Raw genomic sequence first — 10,344 nt, forward strand, 5'->3', positions numbered from 1 at the left:
AGTCCATACATATTGCTAATCGAAATATTGGATGGTTTTGTTAGACCCCCACTTTTTCAATTGGTATCAGAGCAGGCAAACACATTTAAGAGCTCATCAGTATGTGTTTGTAACGATCTGACTCTATGGATTATAAAGTCTCAATTAACGCTTCACCAGTTTTGAAAAACAACCGCAAGAAAAGGTCTGACAAACTGGTATCTCTTCAAAAAGGGTTGGACGAACGAATCTGGATCAACTATGATCTTGTTGCTGAAATTGCGATTCTTAAGGATTTGATATCCGTAAATACTTCCCTTGAAAGGTTGAAAAATCTCAGTTGTTCCTCTCTCATGAAAAGTCATAAGTCAGATAGTAATCAACGATAGGATTTTGAGAAAACTGATATGACAAGGAACCAGTCAGACAATCTTCAAAGCATAGGATCATGTTGTGGTCCATCCGATCATATACATCAAGTTTGTATGTCCTTTTAAAAGAGTCTTAATGTTGCAAGTAATCTTTGTAAGAAAGCTAAACAACTGTATGACTCTCTAAAAGTCCATACAACTCTACCAGGAAACTCTAAATCAAGAAGTACTAGTATTATGGCTGCCTTTGCTTTAATATCTACATCTCCTTTTCAATGGTTTCTTGATAGTGGATGTAGTCGGCATATGACAGGAGATCTCACTTGGTTTGTATCATCGGTTGACTACGAAGGAGGTCATGTAACGTTTGGATATGGAAGTTGTTGCTACATTAGCAAAAAGGGAACGATCAAGCTACCCAGTGTTCCAGAAATCCATGATGTGGTATACGTTAAAGGTATGACTGCTAATCTTCTTTCTATTAGTCAAATTTGTGACAAGGGCCATCGAGTTGTCTTCAATGCGAATGGATGTGACATTGTTGACAAATCCGGGAAGGTAATCTTTCAAGGAACTCATGGTAAAAACAACTGTTATCTTCTTGATACTCAGTTTAGCGACCGCTGCAATTTGACTAAGGTGGAATCTACACATCTTTGGCATGAGCGTTTTGGTCACATCAATTATCGCCTTCTAACTAAGATCAGTAACAAAGAACTTGTTAGAGGCATTCCCAAAATCAATGCAAAGATTGAAGGTGTATGTGGTGCCTTTCAAAAGGGTAAGCAAACGAAAGTTCACCACAAATCATCACGAGATATTCTCACTAAAGCTCCACTTGATTTAATTCATATGGATCTCTTCGGACCAACTCAACAACCCACTGTTTCCAGTAAGAAGTATGCTTTAGTTATAGTAGATGATTACACCAGATTCACTTGGGTTCCATTCCTATCTCATAAGAATAAAACTCTGAGTGAATTCAAGATTATTGCTAAAAGGATCCAGAACGAACAAGATCGCAAACTAAATAAAATTAGGAGAGATCGTGGCACTGAATTCAAAGACATCAAGGTATTCGAATTCTATGACGAACTGGGGATCATTCAACAATACTCACCACCAATTGCTCCTCAAGCTAATGGAGTTGCTGAAAGAAAGAATAGGAACATTCAGGAAATGTACAGGGTAAATCTCAACAACAAAAACTTACCTTTAAGATTTTGGGGAGAAGCTGTCTTTACAGCATGCTACTTGATCAACCGTGTGTATTTGCGGTCTAAAACCCTTAACACTCTTTATGAGTTATGGTATGGAAGAAAACCCAATCTACACTATCTCAGGGTTTTTGGAAGTAAGTGTTATATTCTGAAAGATCTAGAACAGAAAGGAAAGTTCGACACCAAAAGTGACGAAGGAATCTTTCTTGGCTACGCTTCTGATAGTCGTGGTTTTCGAGTTTTTAATCTCAGAACTCAAGTCATGATGGAATCTGCTAATGTTATCATCGATGACATTAGTAACTTTCGTCAAGATAATCCTCCTGCTGAATTGCCCCCAACAGAGACATTTGAGAAAGTCAAAGAAATTCCAGAATCAGTTGAAGTTATCCCAACTGTTACTGATCCTGACATTTCTAGTGACGAGGAGAAGAGCACTGATCAAGCCATTCCTGATGAACAAGTACGTGTTCCTCCACGACATATTTGGGTTCAAAGGAATCACGACCCCAATAGCATTATTGGGGGAAGGGATTCTATAGCCAAAACAAGAGGTCAACTTCAAAATATATGCAATTTTGGTTGTTATCTTTCACACGTGGAACCAAGGAATATTGATGAAGCTCTGAAAGATCCCTTTTGGGTGAATGCAATGCATGAAGAGTTAAATCAATTTGAAAGACAAGATGTCTGGGAACGTGTACCCTGTCCTCCAAATGTCAATATTGTTGGTACCAAATGGATATTCAAGAACAAGTCTGATGAGTATGGCACAATTGTAAGAAATAAAGCTAGACTTGTTGCTCAAGGATATTCACAGATTGAAGGAATCGATTTTGACGAAACCTTTGCTCCTGTGGCACGTCTTGAGTCCATTCGACTTTTATTGGCCCATGCCTGCTTTCTCAAGATTAAGTTGTTTCAGATGGACATAAAATCAGCGTTTCTGAATGGAATTTTAAAAGAGGAAGTCTATGTTGCTCAACCTAAAGGGTTCGAAAACCCTGATTTCCCTGGTCATGTGATGAAGCTCAAAAAGGCGTTATATAGATTGAAACAAGCACCAAGATCCTGGTTTGAGAAACTCACTACCTCTCTTATTAGAAAAGGATTTTCAAGAGGAGGAGCTGATAAAACATTGTTTACCAAATGGAGTGAGAAAGATGTTGTCATTGCTCAAATCTATGTAGATGATATCATCTATGGATCAACCTCTGAAAAATTTGCAAAAGACTTTCAAGTCTCCCTTGCTAAAGAATTCGAAATGAGCAATGTTGGTGAGTTAAAATTTTTCTTAGGATTACAGATTCAACAACATAAGGAGGGTATTTACTTATCCCAAGAGAAGTACGCACGTAATCTTGTATCAAGATTTGGTCTGGATAAGTCATCTCCTAAACTAACTCCTATGCCTACTACTGGTAAATTGCACAGGGATGAGAAAGGAGCAGAAGTGGATCAAAAATTATATCGATCCATTATAGGTAGCCTTTTGTATCTTACTGCTACTAGACCTGATATTGCTTTCAGTGTTGGTTGTTGTGCCAGGTTTCAGGCGGATCCAAAAGAATCTCATCTTGTAGCTGCAAAGAGAATCATACGATATATAAATCACATTGCTGGGTATGGTCTCTCGTATACTTTTGATACTAATGATGATCTTTCTGCTTATTCTGATGTTGATTGGGCAGGTTGTGTAGAAGACAGAAAAAGTACATCAGGGGGCTTCTACTATGTAGGTCTCAATCTTGTAGCATGGCATAGCAAGAAGCAAAATTCTCAATCCATGTCTACATGTGAAGCAAAATATATTGTTGTCGGATCATGTTGTACTCAACTCCTATGGATGAAACAGATGCTTGCTGATTATGGAATTGATACTGGGATAATGAAAATCTTTTGTGATAACTCCAGTGCGATTCGAATTACTGAGAATCCTGTTGAGCACTCAAGAACAAAGCACATCGACATAAGGTACCATTTTATTCGTGATCTTTATGAAAATGGTATCATCAGTATGGAATTTGTGCCTTTCGAACAACAATTGGCTGATATTCTCACCAAACCCTTAGACACTGCAACCTTTCAACACTTGCGGCAGTCTATTGGTGTTGTTTTGGTTCATTAAAACGTTTCATTGACTCTTGCCATCTTATCCTTATCTTTTGGGAAATTGAGTATGAAACCCCAGTAGATACTTTCCAGTTCAGTTTCTGTAGGATTGTTGTTGTTATCTTTTTAGTATCTCTTTAGTGCTTCAAAAATCCTTCTTTTCTTTCGAAATTAAGGTCGCTCTTGTTGTTCTCTCGGGAATGACATCAAATGGGGGAGAGTTCTTTTGAACTTGTGCTTAATGGTAATATCTTACGGGGAGTGCGGCTGTGGAATTTTATAGGGGTTATCTTGTATCCTAAAACTCCTTGATGAATCCTGTTAGCTCCGGCTATTAGATTGCATCTAAATTAAGTTGGTATGTATTTTTATTTTTGTCATGAAATGTCTCTTGTGGAAATTTCATTATGATCCCATTCTTGTACCTTTGCCAATTTTATTGACAAAAAGGGGGAGAAATATTGTAGTTCACACTACAAATACATATGGTTTTCGGATCATTGTGTAAGGGGGAGTGGTTTCCATGATCGAGATGGAGTATTGACTAGGGGGGTGATACATATCACCGTAGTATTATTGTTAAAGTTGTGATACAATTGGACTTTGATGTTATATAATAATACTATGACATTGTATAATAATGATCGAGAATCTCGAATTCTCTCATTGTTATAGCTACGGATCTTCAACAACGATGGTGCTAAACTTACAACCTTTGGGATCATTGGAGTACTTGGAAGGACTAAAATTTCAAGGAACGTTGAAGATTAGACTATGGAATAGGAGCCACTAAAGTTTATCTTTTTTGTATTCCATATGTATTAATAGTTTTGTCACTAAAATTGACAAAGGGGGAGATTGTTAGAGCATAGCTCGGTCAACCTCGCATGCGTTGCTATCTCAAGCATGTTTGTCAATGTTAGTGATCAAAACTATAAGTCTTGATTTCTAGCCTACATAGCTAAGTCTCGGACTAGGATAGAAAAGTGTAGTTGAGCTCAAGGACTTCATGGAGATTCATCATACGACGACGAAGATCTATACAAGGAACCATGGAACTTCATCAACAAAAAGGTATGTGTAGACTTGAACTTATCTATCACTCAAAAGTCTATCTCTTATATCTCCTACTTCTTATGAGACAAAAGTCGTATGCTATATAGACTAGATCATAAACATTTGACATTTCGAGCTGAGAATTCATTGCTTATCTTTTATCTCGAAATCGTGTGTTGGTAAAGCATTTCTCTTTGATCAAGTTTATCTTCACCTAGTGACGAAAGTCATGAAAAGTTTCAATCAGTTTGAGAATTTCTCTGACGTGAATCATTATGTGAATAACGGCTATATAACGTCCTCTGAGAATGTCTCAATGATTGAAATGAGAGTTTAGATTACATAACCATGTATTCCTTGAACCGAAGTTTTCGAACTTTGTTGATCAAGAGAAATCGGGAGGATTGTGGAATTGGCTTGCCAAGTCCGCGAACTGTCGGAAGTTCTCGACCGAGAATATCTGCTGGGATTTTCCAAATACTCGTTTGTGTGCTTAGTCCGCGAACTCAGTCCGCAAACTGGCGGAAGTTCTCATCCCGAGAATTCATGCTGAGTTTGGAAAACTCAACCGATTAACTTAAGTCCGCGAACTTGTTTGTGAACTTAAGAGGTTATGATCTAAAGATGTGCTCTGAACATGAAACATTAATTATTAAGGAATGTTTTATGCATAGAACCGTGGCTATAATGTTCATGAGCCGATTCAATCGAATCGAATCATCTTTGCTTCAATCGTGTCTTGTGTAGTTGCATAAGATCTCATAGCAATTGAACAACTCTGTAACTATTTCATTTGAGTCAATTGAAATAGTTATGGTGAAGAAGAACAAGGTTAATATGAAATGCTCATATGGTTAACCTTTTGGGTTACTATGTTGAACCAACATACACGTACACGTTAGGGCATGGTTTTCACGAACCCAGTAAACGTCTACCCAAGTGTGTGTGACAAGCTAAGTTTTCGATCTAACGGTTGAGAAATATTAGATTGAATCTAAATCAGGTTTTCATCTAACGATGAATAAGGATTGCTTTGTAACTAAGGCGAAACCCTGATTTGAAGGCTATATAAAGGAGACATCTAGCATTTTGCAAAACTAATCTCCACACGTTTGTGTGCTACTAGTGCGCCCGCTAGAGTCGATCTCCATTAACCTTTGATTTTCTTCTCTAAAATCAGGTTAATGACTTAAAGACTTCATTGGGATTGTGAAGCCAGGCCGATACTACTTTATCGTAGTTGTGTGATCTGATCTTGCATCTTCTATCGTACGAGTACAATCGATTGATTGGCTTGAGATCGTGAGAGTTATCCGATAGGCAAGATAAAGAAGTCACAAACATCTTCGTCTCACTGTTTGTGATTCCTCGACAATCCGCTTGTGTAATCAGGAAGGATTTTAGAGAGGTGATTGATTAATCTAGGCTGTTCTTCGGGATATAAGACTGGATTATCAATTGGTTCCTGTTACCTTGATTTTATATCTAAAGACGGAACAAAACCTAGGGTTTATATGTGGGAGACAGATTAATCCTTTTGTATACTTTTCTGTGTGAGACAGATCTATTTATTATCAAGTCTGTGATTTTGGGTTACAACAACTCTTGGTTGTGGTGAGATCAGATAAGGGAATCAAGTGTGCAGTATCCTACTGGGATCAGAGGCGTAGGAGTACAATTGTACCTTGTATCAGTGGGAGATTGATAGCGGTTCAACTATAGTCCAGTCCGAAGTTAGTTTGCAGTAAGCTAGTGTCTGTCGCGGCTTAATACAGTGTGTATTCAATCTGGACTAGGTCCCGGGGTTTTTCTGCATTTGCGGTTTCCTCGTTAACAAAACTTATGGTGTTTGTGTTATTTCTTTTCCGCATTATATTTTATATAATTGAAATAATACAGGTTGTGCGTTCGTGATCATCAACTTCTCTAATCCAACATTTGGTTGTTGATTGTAGTTGATTGATCCTTGGACATTGGTCTTTGGTACCGTCCAAGTAATCTCTCTTTGATAAAGACTCGCAGATTTCTATTTGCTTGAGTAAAGATCAAATCGAGAGATTGAGATAATAAATTCTTGAGATACTTTCTATCTGGATTGAGTCTGACTGTCTAGTTGATTATCTAGCAAAGTGTTTCGGAGTTAGTCCATACAGATTGCTAATCGAAATATTGGGTGGTGTTGTTAGACCCCCGCTTTTTCAATAAGTGTAGTTGAGCTCAAGGACTTCATGGAGATTCATCATACAAGTAGAAGATCTACTCAAGGAACCGGTGGAACTTCTCGACAAAAAGGTATGTGGAGACTTGAACTTATCTATCACTCAAAAGTCTATCTATTCTATCTCCTACTCTTTGAGACAAAAGTCGTATGCTATATATATAGACTAGATCATACACATTTGGTATTTCGAGCCGAGTATACCTCTCCTATCTATATTTCGAAATATGTGTTGGTAAGCTTTTCGCTTCGACCAAGTTTATCTTTACCTTGTGACGAAAGTCATGAATGTTTCAATCACTTTGAAAATTACTTTGACGAGAAATAGTGTAACAACTATATAACGTCCTCTAAGAATGTTTCAATGATTGGAATGAGAGTTTAGATTACATAACCAATGGATTTCTTGAACTGAAGTTTTCGAACTTTGTTGATCAAGAGAACCGAAAGTATGGCAAGTTCCAAGTCCGCGAACTGCCGAAGTTCTCAAACCCGAGAATTTCTGCTGGAGTTGACAAACTACTTGCGTGATCCAAGTCCGCAAACCCATTCCGCGAACCGGCGTAGTTCTCGAACCCGAGAATTTCTGCAGGAGTTTGTAAACTCTATCCGGTGTCTTAAGTCCGCGAACCTAGTCTGCGAACTTGAGAATGTTATATATCTAAAGATGATTTCTGAACTTAATCTTAAAAGACTAAGGAATGCATTTGCAAACCGTGGATATTAAAGTTCATGAACCGATTCGAGTGTATCAAATCATCTTTACTTCAATTATGTCTTGTGTAGTTACATAAGATTTCCTTGCAATTGAACAACTCTCTTAACTAGTTCATTTGAGTCAATTAAACTAGTTATGGTGAAGAAGAACGTGGTTGGTATGAAACGCTCATATGGTTAACCTCTTTGGGTAGATTATTGTTGAACCAACAATGTACACGTTTGGGTGCGGTTAGCAAACCTAGAAGCGTACAGTCATTTGAGTATGACAAGCTAAGTTTTCGATCTAACGGTTGAGAAATATTAGCTTGAATCTAAATCAGGTTTTCATCTAACGGTGAATATTGATTGCTTTGTAACTAAGGAAAAACCCTGATTTGAAAGGCTATATAAAGGAGACATCTAGTATTGCGTAAAACTAATCCCCACACCTTACGTGTGATACTAGTTTGTGTGCTAGAGTCGTTTCTCCTTTAACCTTATGTTTTCTTCTTCTAAAACTAGGTTAACGACTTAAAGACTTCATTGGGATTGTGAAGCCAGACCGATATTACTTTTATCGTACTTGTGTGATCTGATCTTGCATCTTCTATCGTAATAGTACAATCGTATTGATTGTCTAGAGATCGTGAGAGTTCTCCGATAGGTAAGATATAAAAAGTAATCATAAACACCTTCGTCTCATTGTTTGTGATTCCACAACATCTTGTTTCGCTACCATATGATTAAGATTTTTGTGAGGTGATTGATTAATCTAGGCTGTTTTTAGGGAATATAAAACCGGATTATCAATTGGTTCTTGTTCACCTTGATTATTATCAAAACACGGAATAAAAACTTTTAGGTTTTTTTTGTGGGAGACAGATTGATCCTTTGATAGACTTGTCTGTGTGAGACAGATTTGTTTATTATTAAAGCCTGCGATTTTGGGTCGTAGCAACTCTTAGTTGTGGCGAGATCAGCTAAGGGAATCAAGTGCGCAGTATCCTACTGGGATCAGAGGCGTAGGAGTACAATTGTACCTTGGATCAGTGGAAGACTGATTGGGGTTTAACTATAGTCCAGTCCGAAGTTAGCTTGGAGTAGGCTAGTGTTTGTATCAGCTTAATATAGTGTGTATTCAATCTGGACTAGGTCCCGTGGTTTTTCTGCATCTGCGGTTTCCTCGTTAACAAAATTTTTGGTGTCTGTGTTATTTCAGTTTCCGCATTATATTGTTTATCTTTATAATTGAAATAATACAGGTTGTGCGTTTAGATCATCAATTAGATTAATCCAACCTTGGTTGTTGATTATCATTGATTGATTCTTGGACATTGGTCTTTGGTACCGTCCAAGTTATTCCTTGTGTTTGATTATAGACTCGCAGATTTCTATTAGCTTGAGTGAATCAAAACAAGAGAGAGATATTAACTCCTTGAGATAATTTTATCTAGATTGAGTCTGACTGTCTAGTTGATTCTCTAGTAAAGTTTTTCGGAGTTAGTCAATACAAATTGCTAAATAAAATATTGGGTGGTGTTGTTAGACCCCCGCTTTTTCAGAGGCTATCCTTGGAATTGAAGTTGAAGCAGGTTGTTCTCCGTAAAATGAAAGGCGCTCTTTCTAAAAAGAACGATTTTTTGCTGAAAGACTTCCCTTGAATACTTGCGCATTTTCTTTTATATTTCCCTTTTAGGTGTTTTGAGTGATGTGAGGAATTCCTTTCACATTTTGATTTTCTGGTTTTTGAACTAGTAGGTGGTATTGAATTTTTTGAATTGGTTTATTTTTGAGATGATTTTATGAATGAATTTCTGAAAGGAATTATGTTTGAATTGGCTAAAAGCCGACATTCTGGTTTTGAATTCGATCATTCTAAGTATCTCGTAAAAATTGCAAATGTTGCATAAAAAGGGAAACATGTAAAAGGAAGATAATCTGGTGTCTAAGAACAACTGCATCATTGACTTCCTTCCTCGATGTGGGACGCATGCGTCAAGTCCCCAGCAGGCTTTTAAAATGTAAAATTGTTTTACGAAACTTACTTGATCACAAGATCTCGGTTGAAAGAGACTTGAATTCTCCAAGGGTGATTGCTTCGAATCCAAGTTGTTATGGCGCGCCTCGAGAAACCCGTAGTTGGTTCGATCACTTCGATTGCGCACGTTAATCTTTGGATAAAGGGGATAACTCTCCTGAGTTAATCTTCCTTTGGAGAGTATGCTTCAGGCAGTTGCATTCACTGGTAAAGCAATGAATGAATCTGTGGCAGTAGCAGTACCTCGGGTCCGTCATCTCTTGATCATTTGGAGGACGCCATAAGGGAGGTAATTGAACTTCCCCGCCTCGCACCCAAACTTCTAGTAATTCCAGAATCTTCCTTGTTGGAAATGGGAAGTGCGGGTATTCCAGATATGGTTTCTCTTGCGTTAACGACTGTCGTTGTGAGAACTCCCGCGGACTTTGGTACGAAGCTCGTTTCAAGGGCGGAGTAGAGACGCAAGCGTATGTTGACGCAAACGCAGACCGTTTAGCTCGGAAATCTTGTAGATGCATAACTTTTCTCAAGGAATCTGCATCGGTAACAGTAGCACTATGAGGTTGTGGAACTAAGCACCGTTCATTAGTGCAATCTATGTTTTCTTGAAGACCTTGGTTAATTTCTCCTTCTTCAGGTGCTTCTGGCAGA

Source organism: Papaver somniferum, unplaced genomic scaffold (assembly GCF_003573695.1).
Source record: "Papaver somniferum cultivar HN1 unplaced genomic scaffold, ASM357369v1 unplaced-scaffold_125, whole genome shotgun sequence".
NCBI lineage: Eukaryota > Viridiplantae > Streptophyta > Magnoliopsida > Ranunculales > Papaveraceae > Papaver > Papaver somniferum.